The 21301-nt window shown below is 42.9% G+C and overlaps 1 protein-coding gene across 1 annotated transcript in view; it reads right to left on the bottom strand.

Annotated features, from left to right (window-relative positions):
* Positions 1–20988, bottom strand: part of EPCIP (exosomal polycystin 1 interacting protein) — a 51883-nt gene extending 30895 nt beyond the window's left edge. Inside the window, exons 1-2 of the mRNA XM_072138618.1 lie at positions 20970–20988; positions 16399–16471 (exon numbers count right to left, since the gene is read on the bottom strand). The gene's annotated coding sequence lies outside the window, so the exon portion shown is untranslated. The remainder of the gene's footprint in view (positions 1–16398; positions 16472–20969) is intronic.
* Between the last annotated feature and the right edge of the window lie 313 nt (positions 20989–21301).

The following is a 21301-nucleotide window of genomic DNA, read 5'->3' as shown; positions in this document are numbered from 1 at the left end:
ATCGGAGAAATCTCCGATCGCGGGTGTTAGAGGCAGGTGTCGGCTATAATATATAGCCGACACCCGCAGCTTCTGGCGCCGGCTCCTTTCAGGAGCCGGCGCCAGAAGCTTGACGTAATAATACTGCATTTTGCGGGAACGCACCTCCCGCCATGCAGTACTATTACGTCAAATGTCGGGAAGGGGTTAAATATGGTTGTGCATTGAGCAAAATGTTACCATGATTAAGGGAGATTATTCTCCTGAAACGCGTTGGTCTTTGCTATGGACTTTTTAATTTAAATGAAATAAAGAAGATTGGATTTTTACTACTGATGCTGAGCTATTCCTTGAATTTGAATTTTCGCTATCATAAGTCAGCTTGTCTCTGGAACCTCCCCTATCCTGGGACCTCGTGACAGCATTGAAGTCCCCTCCAAAGACCACCTGCCGACTTGTAAAAAGGTAGGGCTTGATCCTCATAAAGAGACACTTCCTGTCCCACTTGGACTGGGGACCATAGATGTTAATAAGACGAAGTTCTTGTCCCTTCATGAGGACATCCAGGATCAGGCACCTCCCCATTTCTAACTCAATAACTCGTAGGCATTCTACCGGCACGGTAAAAAGGACCGCCACTCCGCTATACGGCTCGGCCGCAAGAGACCAATAGGAAGGCCCGTGTCTCCATTCCCTCTTAGCTTTAAACACGGCCGCCAAATCTGGCAGCCTGGTCTCCTGCAAAAATAAAATGTCGGCTTCAACACGGCCGAGAAAATCAAAGGCCGCAAATCTAGGCGTATCAGACTTAATGCTGGCGACATTAATGGACGCCAGCGTCAACGGAGTGGGTGCCGCCATCATGAGTGATTGAGTTAGATGTTTTTTTTCTTACTACTTCCTTTCCCCTACTGTCCTCTGAAGATGAAACCTTTTCTCTTTTACCATCAGAATTGGGGCAACTTCTATTCAAAGAAATTGAGGTGTCCCTATTATTATTGGCCCCCAAGGACCCACTCTTTCTTTCGTCCTTGTTTCCCGACTCTGAGTCAGTCTCCCACTCTGAGAACCCAGCATCCCCAGAGCATAGAGACTCGGCACCCCCTGTGGGCTGCTCCGCCACTTCCAGAACCCCACCCTCAGCCTCTCCTTCCGAGGAGGCGATCTCATCGAGGGTGAGGAACCGGCAGGGGCGCACCTGCCATGAGGCGAGTTGAGCACCTCGCCTCAGGCGGCGCGCTTCCTGCTCGACGAGGGGGCGGCACCATGCTCCCACTCCCTACCAGCCGGCACCGAGTTCCCCGCAGGCACCATGTGCCTGACCCCCGCTGCCGCTGGACAGGACCGCGTTGCAGCCTTCCGTCCAGGACCATGCTCCCCGCTGGCACTGTGCGCCCGCCCCTGCTGCTTCCGGCACTCCAGTGCTAAGTCCATCTCCGTGCTTCCGGCCGCTGGCCGACACTCCCACCCCCGCATACCTCTGCTCCCCGCATACCTCCGCTTCCGTCCCCCACACTCCGCCGCTCCCCCCCGTCTCTCTATGGCTCGCCTCAGGCAGCAGACAGGCTTGGTACACCCCTGGGAACTGGTTGGAAAGCTCAACCAGAGGGGAGGAATTTATTCCCTTCCTTAAGTACCTTAGATAGGCCGCGTTTTTTCTTTTTCTGCTTGCGTATATTTTCTAGCTAAATCCTATTATCCTCTTCCATACTCTCATAATGGGAGGACGTGTAGGACATGGCACCTTTCTTGCGCTCGATCCTTCTGACCTCCTCATCCAACACATCTTCCCTCAGGGCCTCAGTAGCAAATTCAGCCTGTGAGGAAGGACCAAGAGTCACCCCAGCAACCTGAGGCTTCCCCAGGTCTCTCCACAAGAAAGACTTCAGGATCCAGCTTAAGTTAACGGTAAAACCGTGTTTATTTAAACCTTCATGGCATCCAATAGGTAAAATACAGATGGAGCGGTCAGGCTTGTCAACGCGTTTCTAGCACAATTAAGTGCTCTTACTCATGACTCCCCAGTTCTCTCCCTTCTCGCCGTGCTTCAAGCCGCCTCAACTGAGAAGGTGACCTATTCTTGCTTTTCCTTCACAGGTCCCTTAGCTCCTCCACCTCTTCTGGTCCCCTCCCCAGCAGAAGCAACCTCATGACAGCTGGCAGTAAAGTGTGTTGGGTCACGGAACCTGTGACAGACCCTAGTGTGCCCCTGGTAGAAGATCAGGATTCTGTCTCGCCCAAGAAAGGCTGAAGAGGGAATGTGGGCAAATGTGCTGCCTGAACACTTCGACTTAACCATGAAGGTCCAGGCCCCAGACCAAATATTCATCGCGGTTTTTCTGAGGTACCTGTACAACTTCACTATAACGACTGAGCCAAGTCATGATGTCCATACAAGAAAATGACATGTTACGGGTCAAAACGATCACTTTCTTGACTGCGTTTGGCGTGACACTGCTTGCACAGCAAAGTCTCGCCAGGCGGGCTCGTTCTTTGCCAGCTCATAATTCGACCAGAAGAGCTCTCAGCCCTAAGCCGGACGAACAAAGCTGACATCGAACTCCGGAGTATCAGGGCAAAGATGTCACTAGCCCTGAAGTTCATCTTCAGAAGGAGCTCCACCACCCTTGACCTGGGTGGGCATGCGTCACTGCCCCTCCAGCGAAGACGAACCACATTCCTATGGGCAGCTCCGGGCCCAGTTGTGGGTAAAGACCATAGAGTCTCTCTCCCCCTTTGCTCTTGGAAGGCTGCCAGGCCATGCCTGTCTGTCCAGAAGGACAGATCAACCTCTGATTGACTTTTCCCCTCTCCTGAGAGCCTCCAGAAGACGCCTTTGCAAAACGCTATTCCCATTGCCAGAGCGGTGACATTTGCATAGCTCCTTATGGGTGAGGCCACCACTGGGGATGCAGATGGACCAGCACAAACCACGTGATTACACCATTCACCACCCCCACACTCACCACACTATGTACATTACTGCCCCGCTTCCCTGCATCAGACACACCAGCTGGGCCTGGAGGACCTGGGGTTGCCTCGCTTCACTGGACACTGGGGATAGAACCACCTCCATAGCTGATTCAGCCTGAGAAGAGGCAGCTCCAACCCCGATCTTATTTGTGCCCTCTGCCTCATTGGCATTAACCCCTTGTTGTCCAGCAGCTTTTTTAACATGTGTGCAACGCTGCAAGAGGCCTCTTGTCCTTACAAACTCCAGACAGTCTCTTAGTGCCATCTCCAGGGTCTGATGTACCAATGCAAAACAAAACTTTTCCTGCGCCTTTTTCTGCACACTATGTTTGGGAGACTCCACACCACCAGCCCCATCATACTGCCGCTGCTTACCGGAGCATGCAGTAGCCACAGCACTAGGGGCCACAGGAGCCTCCACCCCTGGCACCGGGCCACCACCCCCACCCACTGGGGATCAGCGCACAGTACCAGGACCTGCCGGATCACCCTCACTGTCCAGCCTTTGGGCTGATGCCTTCCCTGCACCATCCCTGCTACTACAAACAAAGCTGGTGCTCTGCGCCATGATGGAACATGGCTTTGCAATCTCCCCGCACCCTGGCACCGAGTCCACTGCAGGATTCAGGCTGGGCTGGGTAACGGGGCCTACACGACAGGCTGGCACTGCTGCCTGCCCGGAGGAAACAGGGAGGGGAACGAAAACCAGACTCACCTCCTGAGACTCCTGGGTCTTCTTGGGTCTCTTCTTCCTCTTTTGGTTGTCATCCGGCAAATCATCACCAAAGGTAATGTTCTGGAGGTGAACTGGGGACTCAAGTTGTCGTATTTGAGCCATTAGCGCCTCTCCCTGGCCGCTGCCATCACTTTCCTCCTCCAGGTTGGCAGAGCCGCAGCCTGATGGTAATGTTGCTTGCTCCGCAGGCAGCCTGTCGAGCGAGGCCTGCTGGTGTTGGCACAGGCCACCAGACGGACATGGCTGATCTTCCTCATCCTCTTCATCATCGCCATTGCCATCATCCGCCTGGATCTCAAGCCCCTTCTGCTTTCTTAATTATTGTCTTATGCCGCAGTTCCTCAAACCTTACATCGTTCTCCAGCTTTTCCCCGAATGGACTGCTGTTGTCACGGAAAAGACAACGCTTTTCCTCCAGAGCAATGACCTCGGCTTTAAATCTATTAATGGTGGTCAGAAGATCAGACTTATTCTTGGATCGTGGATTGGACACTATTCATGGATCGTTTTTATGAGTTATGGAGATCCTCTAGTCCTAGACCAATCGTCAGTTTATTTCCCCCACAAATCTTTGTCTATTGCTACATTGGATAGAGCTTGCTCCAGGTGGTGCACTCACTATTATGCAGGTAGAGTAAATGTGTACTTACATTATACAGTAATCCTCTCCTATGGTAACAACCAGAGCAGTGTAAGCGGCTGCGGCCTGACTTGGCTCTGGTTCAAGCATTATCTGATGCGCTCTGTAGGAGTAATGGACCGTAATTTCTAGTAGCTGATTGTAACACTAAAGTGAATCATTGTTTGAGTAAGACAAATGTGCAAATGTGAATTAGAACCTTCTTCAACAACACGTGGTTCCTTCCTACTGTTCTTCACTCAATCAAGCAATTTTCATGCAGGACAATGTCCACTATCACACAGCAAAACATATATTGCAGTTCCTTGAAACACAAAAGATTGTTTAGTCCTGGTCTAAACCCAAAAGAAAACCTATGGAAAATCCTTGGTGACAAAGTTATGGCCAAGAAACTCACAACAGTCACAGAACTGTGGAAGAGGCTGGAAGAAGAGCGGAGCAGATCCCAGCAGAGCGAGAGACTAGTGATGTCCTGTGGCCGGTGCTGAGGTCCTGTGCTCCCTTCTGATTGGTGACTGATGGGACCTGCAGAAAATGTCATTATGATCTTTCTCTGTTCTCTAATTATGATCATCATGTTTTAAAAAAAAAGAAAAGTTTTAACTTGATACTTTATTGATCAATGGAGATTACATTATTCCTGAAAAATCAAGGCATCAAACCATGGGGTCTTATTTACTAAGAGTCCGCCGCTGCACTTTCGCCGGATTTTCCGGCGTTTTTGGGATTTGTGCCGCTGTGACAGATATTTAACTGCGGATTGTGTCGCACGTGATCGGATTGTGGCGCATCTGCGCTGGCTTTCATGCGAGACAAATTGGGGGGGGGGGGTGTTCTGCTCTCGTGCTGTGACGCATGCAGGATATCGGGCGCACGATCTTAGTGAATCGTGGCACAGTGCATTATCGTCGGACAACGCACTTTAATGGGTAAGTAAATGTGCCCCATTGTTTTGTAATTTTGATCCCTAGTGTATAATGCCGTCCAGGAAGCATCCTTTTTTTCAAAGTAGTTGCCATTCCCTATCCATATTTGGGAATGACGATGGCTTTGCTTCAATTATCTGAAGGAAGATTGGAGTTTAGGAATACTTTAATCTTCTACAATACAATTTTCATGAACATCATACTGATGTTTTGAACCCCCGTCTTCAAGTTCCCCCTGCTGGCTCTGGCACATGGGCACAAACGTCGCCAGTACGGACCTAAGACCAAATCTGAACTGGTAGAGTTTTTTGCTATAGTATCCGGCTATAGTCAATCTGGCGGGCCGGGCGTTCACACCCCGTGTTCGCCCTACACTTGCCCCAACACTCCAAAAGTGAGGTAACCCGAATACTGGGGGGTGGGGGGTGGGGGGAGATGCTTTCTCCACCAGTAAAATAGATCTCCCCATTGCATCAGTACAGTTATACATTGATGGATATAGTCTGCAGATATTTTCCTAGCTGTGTGACGTACCCATGAGAAAAGTGAAGGATTGAGTCACCTGGGATGTTATGTTTTGTACCTGACCTTGCATTGGAGTGATATGAGGCCCATGACTCATCAGAGTAACATCCAATGTCCTGTTGGGTCAGTCTAATCTAGCTTCATCCTGCTCCGGGTGGTTCTGTGCTTTCAGAACTGACTACAACCTGATGGAACGAATCAGACTTGTGGGTCATGACTTGCCTCGTGGATTCTTATCAAGATGAACTTCTAGTCTGAATCCTAAACTGTGTTTACTCAGATTTGTAATCCCGCTAAGTACTCAAATATCTAGCAGAGGTATTTCACTGTGTGCCAAAGCCTTACATTCACCGGGAGAAGGAATGTGAGAAGACGTTACCTGCATTATATACAGTAATAACCTAAGGGCACACAAACCTGGCAGCGTGGATAAAAACTCAACTTTAAAGTGAAACAGATTTTACATAAAGCGTAACTGTAAAGCTATAGTGATTTTACCAAACTATTATATGTGATTCTCCCTAAAAACAAACAGAACGAGGACTACTTTGTGCTGACTCTTTTCTTTACAAAGTTATGGCATTTTCTCTTGTAAAAGTGTTTGACAAAAATCTTTCTCAAAGTGGGCGCAAACTAATGTCTGTCAGTCTATGCCCTCAAGCTGAGGCCAGTTAGCTTGCCCGCAGAATAGTGATGGGAATTTCGTCTCTTCTTAGTGAGCTGGCTCATTAGGCTCCTGAACAGCCCCCTATAATAGGGAGCCGCAGGCCAGTCAGTCACCGTACACCACACCACTTTTAACCCGATTGTATCGGGTTAAAGGGGGCATGCTGAGGCGGTTACGGGCGGGGTTAAGTGGCCCATTGGCTCACGAACAAGAGCCGGCTCTTTGTGCAGGCTCGTTTGCGAACGACCCATCACTACCACAGAAAGTAATTTAGCATTAAAGGAATCTGTCACCAGGGTCCTCATTTTCAGTAAAGACAAGTTACAGAAGCCCATCACACCTGCATTGCACACCTGCCTTTCTGTCTTCTCTAAGCATTTGCTAAGTGTTATAACTTACCTGGCACCCTGACAAAATCCTCTGTGTAGTCCCAGGGGTTGGGCTTTGGTTTGGATGCATTTTAAAAACAACACATAATTTGTCTGTGCTGCAGACTCCTCTGCTCCTTCACAGAGGTCACAGCCTGGTGAGCTGACATCAGTGGGGGAGGGAGGAGCTGTACAGGAGCATAAAGGTGGGGGCTGAGAGCTGAGCATTCTGAACTGCAGAGAGAGACAGAGAAAGTTCTGTAGAATCACAGACTAGGATGGAGGGACTGATAGGGAACAGGTGAGATCTTGTACCTCACTATTCTGTGCAGGAGACAACTGTATCCACTGTTATAAACACATACAGCTCTGCCACATACACAGAGAGAGAGCTCTATCACATGACCTCCGCCTCTGTGAGCAGGGAGCAGCAGCCGCTCTCTTCCCATGAAACTGACTGATCAACAAGTCACTTCCTTACTGAAGTGGTCCTGGTGTAGATGATGACTGTCCTTTGGCCATGAGACATGTGTTAACATGATGTTAAAGGGGTTGGCCACTCTTCTAGATAAGATGCCCATGTCCCTTTACTGCCTTGTAGATAATCCCTGAATGTTCCTCAAGTGATTAAGTAGTCCTGTTACTTTTCTACTGTGTGCAGACTCTCCATAATTCTTTCTTTACATCTCTGAGCTCTGGTGAATAGTAGAAGCTGCAGCAGAGGTATTATGACTCATCCTACTCCCTCCCCCTCCTGTCTCTGTCAGTGTGGAGTTTTTAGTAAGCTGGATCATTAGGTTCCACTAACTAAAAAGAGCCACCTCTTCTGGCTCCTGAATGGCTCCCCATTACCTGTATAATAGGGAGCCTAGTCCAGCCAGTCATCCCTGTCAACACCACTTTTAAATCTATTTTATCGGGTTAAAGGGGGTGTGGTTACCCAACTACCCAATCACTGCAGGGAGCCGACTCCCGTCATTCAAATGAAAGAGCCGGCTCTTGTAGCTTGTTCACAAACGACACATCACTAGTGGGTATGGGCAGCCGGGAGAGAGGCACAAAGGTTGACTCCATTATGGATGACCTAGAACGGAGACAGAGATGAAGCTCTATGCAGGAGGCAGCATAGGGAGAACAGGGGAACACTGCAGCTTTCATAGGAGGCAAAGACACAGGTGCAAATACATGCAGAGACATGTCTCATGGAAGGGATTTTTTTTTAAAATTAGTCAACCCATTTGAGCAGCAGTGGTCAGGCAAAAAAGTAGTCCGGTAAGAATTGGGGGTCAGAGTTTATAATAATGTGCTGCTAATAGACAAAAAAATGGCCAAAAGTACATGTTTGCTGTTGTAGAGACCTGTTTCTAGATTGAGGAGCCTCTGCTGTATCCTAACATTACATTTTACATCTTTTCCTAAATTATTCAGTTAAGGGTTTAAAATTTTTACGTAGAAGTAAAAACAAAACATGAATGTTAATAAAACAGCACCCCCTAGTGGTGAACTTAACATTGTACAGTCTCCAATGCAACCCTCCTTCTCACCAATAGATGGCGCTGCATACTTGGACATCAGACGCTAAGGAACCCACTTTTTAAGTTTTCTGGAGCGCGGATGTAGTAGTGCTGAGCGCATCAGTGTAGTGGTGCTGAGTTTATCATCCGGTACAAATCTTGATTTCATGATTTAATTATTTATAAACAGTTAACCCTTTCAGCTCTGCTACATCTGTAAGATTATTTCGATATTGCAAACAAGCCTAAAGCTAAATTCATATATGTAGTTTTTTGATGCAGATTTATTTTGGGGGAAGTTACTGGGTACATTTTAATTAAAAACTTCCGGAAAAAAATTGTAGAATGCTGCAGATCTGTTTTAGATTTGCAATACATTTAGGGCAGCACGGCGGCTCAGGGTTAGCACTACAGCCTTGCAGTACTGGGGACCCGGGTTCAAGTCCCAGGGTCAACATCTGCAAAGAGTTTGTATGTTCTCTCCATTTTTGCGTGGGTTTCCTCCAGGTCCTCTGGTTTCCTCCCACACTCCAAAAACATACTGGTAGGTTGATTAGATTGTGAGCCCCACTGATTTGGAAAGTTCTGTGCAGCTCTGTGTGCACTATATAAATAAAGAATTATAATATATTACCAGTATACATTTGAATATTATCTGCATAAATTCTGCATTATTATGACATTTTTTGGTGGATTGATCAGCAAGGATGTATAAGCAGTGGTGTAGCGAGAGGGGGCAGTAAGGGCACGTGTCCTGGGTGCTCATTGTTAATGGTGCTGCAACAATGGGGGTCATTTACTAAGGGCCGAATCGCGTTTTTCCGTCGGGTTACACGAATATTACCGATTCGCTCCGATTTTCCCTGAATTGCCCTGGGATTTTGGCGCACCCGATCGGATTGTGGCGCATTGGTGCCAGCATGCTCACAACGGAAATTAGGGGTTGCGTGGCTGTAAGAAAACCCAACGGATTCGGAAAAACCGCTGTATTTAAAAAAAAAAAAACCCGCTTACCTGCACCCAGGGTAGGACGGTGAACTTCAGTGAACTCCGACGGAATTCAGCGCAGCAGCGACACCTAGTGGACATCGGGCGCCGGAAGACCCGAATCCTCCACTGAGAACGTGCCGCTGGATCGCGACTGGCCCGGGTAAGTAAATCTGCCCCAATATCTCCAATTATGACATACAGCCCAACTGTGATTTCAGAAACTGATCCAAAAACTATACATTGATCCAAAATCATTTAGCAGAATTTTCCATACGAGGCCTGATGCAGTAAGACAGAGCTAGCCCCTGGAACTTTACAGGATTAGTATATACCTCTATCTTTTAAAAATAAATGATGATCACAACAAAGATGAAAGGTTGAGAGACCAATTACAATAAATCTTCAGTTCTACAACCTCAGGTGAATAATAGTCATACATCGCCCCCTGCAGTCAGAATAGGGCGCTGCGTATGTTGGATTTTGTCATAGACACCAGAGATGATTTTTTGCACAAGTTATCAAATATTGTGGAACGTAATGAAATGTGTAATTCCTCCTTAAGGAGTTGTTTAAAAACGACTCTTCTTACAGGTTTATAAGAAATGAGATGTGTACAGTGTTCCTGATCCTCAGGATACGGAAAGAGCTGAGTGCAGGGGTAATTACAGTCTGTGTATGTGTTCTATGCTTGTGTCTATCTATTCCTCTACCGTATATATAGTATGGACGCAGCACAGTACTACTACTCCTATCCTGTATATATGGACGCAGCACAGTACTACTACTCCTATCCTGTATATATGGGCACAGCACAGTACTACTACTCCTATCCTGTATATATGGGCACAGCACAGTACTACTACTCCTATCCTGTATATATGGGCACAGCACAGTACTACTACTCCTATCCTGTATATATGAGCACAGCACAGTACTACTACTCCTATCCTGTATATATGGGCACAGCACAGTACTACTACTCCTATCCTGTATATATGAGCACCGCACAGTACTACTACTCCTATCCTGTATATATTGGCACAGCACAGTATTACTACTCCTATACTGTATATATTGGCACAGCACAGTACTACTACTCCTATCCTGTATATATGGGCACAGCACAGTACTACTACTCCTATCCTGTATATATGGGCACAGCACAGTACTATTACTCCTATCCTGTATATATGGACACAGCACAGTACTACTACTCCTATCCCATGTATATATTGGCACAGCACAGTACTACTACTCCTATCCTGTATATATGGGCACAGCACAGTACTACTACTCCTATCCTGTGTACATTTTGTCACAACACAGTACTACTACTCCTATCCTGTATAAACGGGCACAGCACAGTACTACTACTCCTATCCTCTATATATGGGCACAGCACAGTACTACCACTCCTATCCTGTATATGTGGGCACAATACAGTACTACAACTCCTATAATGTATACAAAGGAACAGAACAGTACTACTACTCCTATCCTGTATATACAGGACAGCACAGTACTTCAATCCTACATATATATATATATATATGGGCACTGCACAGTACTACTACTTCAATCCTGCATATGTGGGTACAATACAGTACTACAACTCCTATCCTCTATATATAGGCACAATACAGTACTACTAGTCTTATCCTGTATATATGAGCACAGCACAGTACTACTACTCCTATCCTGTATATATGAGCACAGCACAGTACTACTACTCCTACCCTGTATATATGGATACAGCACAGTACTACTACTCCTATCCTGTATATATGGGCACAGCACAGTACTACTAGTCTTATCCTGTATATATGAGCACAGCACCGTACTACTACTCCGATCCTATATATATATGGGCACAACACAGTACTACTACTCCTATCATGTATGTATGAGCACAGCACAGTACTACTACTCCTATCCTGTATATATTGGCACAACATAGTACTTCTCCTCTTATACTGTATATATGAGAACAGCACAGAACTACTACTCCTATCCTGTATATATGGGCACAGTGCTGTACTACTACTCTTATCCTCTATATATGAGAACAGCACAGTACTACTACTCCTATCCTGTATATATGGGCACAGTGCTGTACTACTACTCTTATCCTCTATATATGAGAACAGCGCTGTACTACTACTCTTATCCTCTATATACGAGAACAGCGCTGTACTACTACTCCTATCCTGTATGCATGAGCAGAGTAAAATACTACTACCCTTATGGTGCATATTTGGGTACAGCACCGTACCACTACCCTATTTTGAGTAAGTAACCCTACTCTAATATGAGACCCACAAGGAAAGAGCCCCATTCCCTTTATGGGCCCTATAGTAGCCATATGATCATGTACAATGTAGAAAGAAAGAAGGCTAGGCACTCACCACATCTTCTTTAAAATATCTTCTTTATTCAAGCATCTTTAAAAATCGGCATATACAGGGAGGGGGAGAATAGCGTGCTGTGGAGAGTTCTAGGGACGAGTCGTTTCGCGTTGCTGTCAACGCTTCATCTTGCCTGAAGCCCTTGGTTTTCGCGCTCGATTTTTAAATCGGGCCGCCCAAGATGGCTTGGACACACCTTCACCTTAACAAACATGTGATTGGTTAAAAACAAAAAAGGGGCGGGGTGATGTCACATCAACTCCGCCCTGTTAGCAAGCTGCGTTGTCGGACCTGAGTGGAGACTGCTGCGATACTCGCGGCCAATCGGATTAGAGCATTACTGGCGAGTAGGAGGAGTCTCGCTAAAAAGCGTAGACGGGTCTAAGGGGAGGGTACATTATACCGTCGGACCTGAATGGAGACTACTAGACTTACTCAGAACCAATTAGGTCAAGATACTATTACTGGGTAGGAGGAGTTTCGCTAGGTAGCGAGGACAAGCCTGAGGGGAGGCAGGAATTGCTGACGTCACAGAATATGGGCGTTGTTTAGTCGGATGGACAGAGGAATCAGGAGAGGGCTTGGCAAGATTACAGTATGACTTGAAAGGGCAGAGATATATAATACACATATCTAATGATGGGCTAAAACGTAATACATTGCTTTTACATGTAGCGATGTTCTACAGCCTCGTTACAGAGTATGATTTAATCACCCATTGCTACGTTTCTGCAGTTCTATTATGTAGTGTAACATATTTAAATGTCATATTTCAAACCCTATACGAACAGGTGGTATAGTAAGAAAGTGCATATGTAGAAGTATGCTGGTGGTAGGTTTTGACATCCTTTCTATAGAAATGCTCCCATCTCGTTTTTATCATTTAAGCCTAGGTGTCCTAGTGCTTCTGTTTTTATGATCCATTGGGCTTCCTTTCTCAATAACAACTTATGTCGATCTCCTCCGTACGTAGGTATGGGGACTTGTTCCAGGCCTGCAAATGTAAGTAAATTAACATTCCCTTTGTGCGTTGTTTGTATATGCTCGATCAGGCGAGGCGCTCCTTTGCCACTGATTATTGAGTGTTTGTGTTCCCTAAATCTTGTGAACATGGCTCTAGTGCAGTGATGGCGAACCTTTTAGAGACCGAGTGCCTAAACTGCAACCCAAAACCTTATTACTTATCGCAAAGTGCCAGTACGGCTATTTAACCAGAAAACTGACGGTTTAGTTTAGAATCAATTTACACAGGTTACAGCAGTCCTATACACACTGAAACGCCACTTTTACACCATTTTACATCACATAAAAGAGTAATAAAAAGTTATCAAAAGGTCACGCAGTCCTCAAAATGGTAGCAATGAAAACAACGGCTCATTAAGCAAAAAAACCCAAATCTCCCCAGCTCCGTGCACTAAAGTTATTAGCGTCACAAGATGGCGAAACTATTTTCTTTTTCGTACACTGTTTTGATGATAGAAAAAGCATTAAAACACAATAAAACCTACAAATCTGGTATCACTGCGATAGGACCGAACCAAAGAATAAAGGACACAAATGATTTGGAGCGCACAGCGAAAGTATTAAAATCCAGCTTCCCAGTACACGACATGGAATAATAAATGAGAAGTAAAATATGTTATGCAAAAAATAAGCCCTCACACAGGTATATATATAAATGCACATATAAATTTATAATATAATATGCATATACATAAATACATAAATAAAAATACATATGCTACTTACTCTTGCTCAGGTGTCTGTTGTTCCAGGGGGGGGGGGGGTCGGGGTGCAGCATCTGGAGTTCGTTTCAGTGTGGTTATGAGGCATGAGTTTCAGGGGAGGGGGTGATGGGGGGCAGTGACCGGAGTTGAGCGGGGGGAAGGGGGGGGGGAGTGAGAGCGGCCGGAGTCCTTGCGGGGGGGGGGGGGGGGGGCGGCGGGTTGCGGTAGCGGGCATAACAGGCTGGGGTTCGGGCGCGCCGGGGGGGGCTTGTTGTAGCGGGCGCAGTTTGGGCCGTGAGTTTCGGCCCGGTTGCGGGCGGAGTTTTATGGGAGGTGCGGGAGCGGGCAGGATGGATGCGCCGAATTAAAAAAATAAATACACTCACCTCAGACTCGTTCCTCCGGCTGATCACTGCAGCGCACACGGAGTAAGGTGCCCAGCGCTGGCAGCGTAATGACATCATTTCGCTGCCAGCGCGGGGATGCTTACCGTCCTGTGCGCTGCAGTGATCAGAGTGACAGCAGGCAGTGTCAGCGCCCTGCTCTGTCATGGCTGTTAGCATTATCGGAGCGCAGCTCCGATACTGCTAACAGCCATGACAACCAGGTGTGGACAGTGGTTGTCCGCACCTGGCAGTGGTTGGGAGGATGGGGCGCGTGCCAGCAGTGAGGGCTCTGCGTGCCCTCTCTGGCACGCGTGCCATAGGTTCGCCATCGCTGCTCTAGTGGTTTGACCTATATAAAATCGCTTACATGGGCAGAAGACGGCATAGACAACGTAGCATGTTCTACAAGTTATGAATTGTTTGATTCGGTGCTCTATTCCTCCTATTTTAAGCAGATTTCCTGTCAGCATTTGTGTGCAGTGGTTGCAGCTACCACATTTGTAGTTTCCAATTGGAATGCTTGTATTCAGCCAGTTTTCTTCTCTTGACATCTTTGGGAGTCTACTGCGGACCAAGTGGTCCTTGATCGTGTTGCTCCTACGGAATGTGATCAGTGGTCCGTTCTCTGCTACGGTTTTTAGTATAGGGTCAGATTTTATCATGTACCAGTTCTTTTTGATAGCGTTTTTTATTTTTGGAGCCAAAGCGTTATATTCAAATGAAAATATAAAGTTTTCGGATTTTTTAGGCTTATGGGCTTTGTTCAGTAGTTGTTCTGGAGTCATTTCTAAGGCTTTTTTAAAAGCTTGTTTCAGGGTATATTGTGGATACCCTCGTCTCAGTAGACGGTCTGTAAGTTCTTTTGCTTGGACTTGGAACTGATTATCATCACTGTTTATACGTCTAAGACGAATGAACTGGCCGTAAGGAATTGCTTTTTTTACGTGGTTCGGGTGGTAGCTGGAATAATGTAGATATGAGTTAGTAGCGGTTGGTTTCCTGTACATGGTGGTTGTAATGCTGTTGTTTTCTATATGCACTTCGACGTCTAGGAATTCGATTCTCTGAGAGTCTATTTTATGGGTGAATGCCATGTTCATTGAATTCTGGTTTAAGTAAGACATGAAATCTGCAAATTCATTGGTATTGCCTGACCAAACAATGAAGATGTCATCTACATAGCGATGATATGTTATAATATTTTTGAGGAATGGATTGCTGGATGTATATATGTATTTGTCTTCGAGGTAGCCTAAGAATATATTGGCATAAGTACATGCTGCAGGGGTACCCATGGCAGTACCTACCAGTTGTCTATACCATATATCTGCGAATTGGAATGTGTTGTTGGATAATATGAAAAGCATAGCCTCACAGATAAAGGAAATTACATCGCTGTCTTTTTTTGCATTAGTGAGTATGTTTCTGATGGCCTCTATGCCTATTAAGTGCGGGATTCTGCTATAAAGGCTTTCTACGTCTATTGTCGCTAACAATGCCTCTCCTTGCCATGTACTTTTTCTGGTTATTTTCAGAAACTCATTTGTATCTTTCAAATAGGACGGGATTTTTTGTAATAGTGGCCGGAGCATCCAATCTATGTATTTGGATAATGGTTCTGTGATTGAGCCGATGCCGGCAACAATCGGGCGCCCTGGTGGGTTTGTGCTGGATTTATGAATTTTTGGTAAAAAATACCAGCTTGGTTTGTTTGGGTAGCCATATGATCAATCACTGTATGTGTTATGTACGATATTCTGCATATGTGGAGTCAAGTCTCCTCCGTCTCATGTTACACTTGTGTTAAACAAAAACCCACAAACATTTACAGGAATCTAAAAAAAATTAAAAATGCGAGATCTAATTTTTAAACAAACGATGATTCTATATTTCAGTTCCCTGGATGTCTTATTCCCGTCCCGTGCTATAAATGGGTTAAACGCTGCTGATATGAACAAGCGCCTTTTTTCCTGGGTCATTTGCCAGCAGAGACAATAACCCCTTATGAGACATGTATGTGAAATACACTAAATAGTATCATCTAAAGAGATAAACAAGCTGCACATAAGGGCGGCTAATAGCGGAGCTTGTATACCACATTTGAAACAGAAGATCACCTTGTCATGGTAAACAGCAATTTACACCGAGCCCGGGTCTGCCGGGACCTGTGTCTGCAATCTTTAGACCTGCCGCGTCCCAACTGGGACCAATCATGTCACCGCCAATTATTCTTAGTTTGTGATTCAAAAGAACAGAGTGGTTTTTTTTTCCCTTTATTAAAACGCCATGGAAATTCAGAGCTTCCCTGGTGTTAAAGGATGATTCCAAGAAAAAAAATAAAAAATAAAAAAATTCAACAAAAATATATACAAAGATACTTGACTATAAATATATAACAGTCATGTTTCCTTCTTGTATGGCCACAATGTAAAAGAGAATTGGAAATTCAGGGATCAAATATTCCCGGATGTAAAAGGATTGGGAGTAAAGAAAAATAAAGTACAAAAATATAAAAACAGGAAATGAGAAACAATACAACCACAAATGATTATTTTGTGTTACCTTCATGCAAGGCGGTTACATGATGGAGCATCAGAGAATTCAGAGCATGAAGCATGGCTTTGACGATTTTGTGCTAAAAAAAGAAAAAAAAAAAAAAGAAAAAAATAATAAAAATATAAACAAATAATAACAAAAACATTTGGCTATAAATTATATACATGTGACGGTCGACTTGGGTTTCCTTCTTCTATGGCCTCAATGTAAAGGAGTGTTGGAAATCCATAGGTTCAAATAGTCCCTGATGTTAAGGGATGATTCCACAAAATAATTAATCTAAAGTACAAAAATGTATAAAAAAAAAAAATAAAACTGAAAATTCTATAAACTATTCAACTTTAAAAATAAGAATAATTAAAAAATATATATATATATATATATATGTGTGTGTGTGTTACCTTATTGAAAGAGCATTGGAAAATTCAGAGTGCAAAGTATTCCCTTGATAATTCTAAGAAATAATGATGTAATAATGAATAAGAAAATATAAAAATGGAAACATATACCGTATATACTCGAGTATAAGCCGACCCGAGTACAAGCCGAGACCCCTAATTTCAACACAAAAAACTGGGAAAACCTATTGACTCTAGTATAAGCCGAGGGTGGGAAATGCATTAGTCACAGCCCCCCAGTAGATAGCCTGCCCAGCCCCTGTAGAACACTGTACTCATCTTTCCGACGTCCCCCATAGGTCCTCTTCTGTCTCAGACTGTCTCAGACAGAAGAGGACCTACGGGTGATGTCAGAAAGGTGAGTTTTGTCTTTAGTTTTTTAGTTGACTCGAGTATAAGCCGAGTTAGGGGTTTTGAGCACAAATTTTGTGCTGAAAAACTAGGCTTATACTCGAGTATATAAGGTAAACAAATAATAGCAAAAACTTTTGGCTATAAATGATATGATATATGACAGGCGGCTGGTATTTCCGTCTTCCCCAGCCTTAACATAAAGGGGCTTTGAAAAGTTTATTATATTCCCTTTAAAAGGTTACATTTAATACATTTACATAAAAAAATTAAAAAAATAATATAAATATTTAATAACAAAATTCTCAAAAAAAAAAAAAAAATCTATGATGGTGATTTCCTTCTTGTAAGGCCATAATGAACCGTATAAAGGGGATGTATTGACAGGGTCCATATTTGGCATGTGGTGGTAATGTTGCTATAACAACCTATAGGTAAACTATAGGCAGCGTTCACATCTCCTGCTCAGGTTAAGCTGATCCTTTGATCCTCTTCTCTTTTTTTTTCTTTTATCCTTTTATTTATTTACACCAATAGAATGGTAACTATGTAATACAATAACTAAGGTAAAAAAATAAAAGTAACAAAAAGTCTCCAATAAATACAAGATGATGGGCTTATTTGAACAAAATATTTCACAAATAAAAGAAAATCAAAGGTCTGATTAATACCTTATAAAGTTGCATCACTGATTAAATCCACTTTGCACCTTGATGCAGGATCTGACCCTGTAATAGTTTTTTATTGTTTCCTTTTCCTAAAAAAAGAGCTACAAGTGCTCCGGGAGGCATCACCAGTGCCAGTCCGGGCTCCTGCTGCTCATTAGTTATATTTAAAAGAAAAAATTTTGGGAACAGGAGATCATAAAAAACACAAGGCCAGATACTGCATCAAGATGCAAAGTGGATTCAGTCAGTGACGCTTCTTTATAAGGTAAGAATCAGGCAGTAAATTTCCTTTAAGTTCAAAAGGTAGTTTTGTACATTTTGGGGGGAGAAATGTATGGTTGTGATTTTTGTTGGAATTCTATCTATCTATCTATCTATCTATCTCATATCTATCTATCTCATATCTATCTATCTATCTATCTATCTATCTATCTCATATCTATCTATCTATCTATCATCTATCTCATATCTATCTATCTATCTATCTATCTCCTATCTATCTCATATCTATCTATCTATCTCATATCTATCTATCTATCTCATATCTATCTATCTATCTCATATCTATCTCATATCTATCTATCTATCTCATATCTATCTATCTATCTCATATCTATCTATCTATCTCATATCTATCTATCTATCTCATATCTATCTATCTATCTATCTATCTATCTATCTATCTCATATCTATCTATCTATCTATCTATCTATCTATCTATCTATCTATCCCATATCTATCTATCTATCTATCTATCTATCTATCTATCTATATATCCCATATCTATCTATCTATCTATCTATCTATCTATCTATCTATCCCATATCTATCTATCTATCTATCTCATATCTATCTATCTATCTCATATCTATCTCATATCTATCTATCTATCTATCTATCTATCTATCTATCTATCTATCTATCTATCCATATCTATCTATCTATCTATCTATCTATATATCCCATATCTATCTATCTATCTATCTATCTATCTATCTATCTATCTATCTATCTATCTATCTGTCTGTCTGTCTATCTATCTATCTATCTATCTATCTATCTATCTATCCCATATCTATCTATCTATCTCATATCTATCTATCTATCTCATATCTATCTATCCCATATCTATCTATCTATCTATCTATCTATCTATCTATCTATCTATCTATCCCATATCTATCTATCTCATATCTATCTATCTATCTATCTATCTATCTATCTATCTATCTATCCCATATCTATCTATCTATGTATCTCATATCTATCTATCTATCTATCTATCTATCTATCTATCTATCTATCTATCTATCTCATATCTATCTATCTATCTCATATCTATCTATCTATCTCATATCTATCTATCTATCTCATATCTATCTATCTATCTCATATCTATCTATCTATCCCATATCTATCTATCTATCTATCTATCTATCTATCCCATATCTATCTATCTCATATCTATCTATCTATCTATCTATCTATCTATCTATCCCATATCTATCTATCTATCTATCTATCTATCTATCTATCTATCCCATATCTATCTATCTCATATCTATCTATCTATCTCATATCTATCTATCTATCTCATATCTATCTATCTATCTATCTATCTATCTCATATCTATCTATCTATCTATCTATCTATCTATCTATCTCATATCTATCTATCTATCTATCTATCTATCTATCTATCTCATATCTATCTATCTATCTATCTCATATCTATCTATCTATCTATCCCATATCTATCTATCTATCTATCTATCTATCTCATATCTATCTATCTATCTATCTATCTATCTATCTATCTATCTCATATCTATCTATCTATCTCATATCTATCTATCTATCTCATATCTATCTATCTATCTATCTATCTATCTATCTATCTATCTATCCCATATCTATCTATCTATCTATCTATCTATCTATCTATCTATCCCATATCTATCTATCTCATATCTATCTATCTATCTATCTATCTATCTATCTATCCCATATCTATCTATCTATCTATCTATCTATCTATCTATCTATCTCATATCTATCTATCTATCTATCTATCTATCCCATATCTATCTATCCCATATCTATCTATCTCATATCTATCTATCTATCTATCTATCTATCTATCTATCCCATATCTATCTATCTCATATCTATCTATCTATCTCATATCTATCTATCTATCTATCTATCTATCTATCTCATATCTATCTATCTATCTATCTATCTATCTATCTATCTATCTCATATCTATCTATCTATCTACCTCATTGTAGTCTATCTCCTATCCATCTCCTATCTATAAATACATAAAATATTTCCATGCAGTTAATGTAATCCTCTGTGTTGTGTATCTATCTCTGCTCTCCGGATACTTTTCTATTGAGCGAGCTCAGTGTCTTTAGACCTTGCAGTGAATGTGAATAATGGTAATGAATCCCCCGATGACTTGATGCAGTCAATAGTATAAAATAAATACAGTAATTACTAGACTCTATTGGAAGACAAACAAACAGCCCCGCCATGATGGAGCAATGCTACCAACAAGCTCAACTTTACACTTTGGAGGGAGGAAGCAAAGTTTCTGAGGCTACAGAACAAGAATCTAACTACACAACTATATCCCAAGGAACTAAACAGAAGCTTCTATACTTCCGTACAGCTGGAAATACTATGAGGACCTTTTTATCAAATCTTACCCATAGCAACCAATCACGTTGCGGCTTTCATGGTTCCAGAGCAGATTCAGCAATGAAAGCTGTGCTGTGATTGGTTGCTATGGGCAGCAAGGCTAATCTATCTAGAAAGGAGGCCTACTTCTTACATGTCCAGCTTTATGTTGGCGTATAATAACTATTGCTTCCTGGCGCAGACCCTTATATTCAGTGGTGACTGAAGGGGCCTCATAGCAAAGACAGCAAGGGGCCTCATAGTAAATATCAAAAATAAAGGACATTTTAAAAAATCCTGTCTCCCTGCTCACCATTTTCAAGTAGAGGTTTACAGAGCAAAACTTACTCCATGGAAGGGATTTATCATATGCTGGGGCATAGTCTACCAGGGCATGGTGTCAACCCAACCCCCTGGCACCCTCCCTATCCTGACACTGCCTATAGGTGGTGCACAGGCGCTGCCCTATAGCACCTTCTCTTTTGGCTTGGTGTAGAGGTGGCGTAAGGGGCAAATATTGCTTCTGAACATCCAGTACAATCCGTATGTAGAAAGTTCAGGGGCTGCAGTCACACCTGGGCCCTAGTGACTCTGGAGCCCAAAAAGCTCCTTTGTGATGTAACAAGACACCAAGACACTGGTGCTATAAATGGCACATGGAAGGTGGGAACCTTGTTACAGAATTGTACTGAAGCCCAGGGGTGTCAGGTTACCCCTATGGGGCCTCCATCTCTACCACGGTCCTATGTAAGGCCTTGCTAGTATTAACGTATTAACGTTACTTTATACCCATGAGGAAAACATAA

Source organism: Engystomops pustulosus, chromosome 2 (assembly GCF_040894005.1).
Source record: "Engystomops pustulosus chromosome 2, aEngPut4.maternal, whole genome shotgun sequence".
NCBI classification, from domain to species: domain Eukaryota; kingdom Metazoa; phylum Chordata; class Amphibia; order Anura; family Leptodactylidae; genus Engystomops; species Engystomops pustulosus.
Note: the sequence above shows the minus strand (reverse complement) of the source record. Positions and strands in the feature narration are given on the sequence as shown.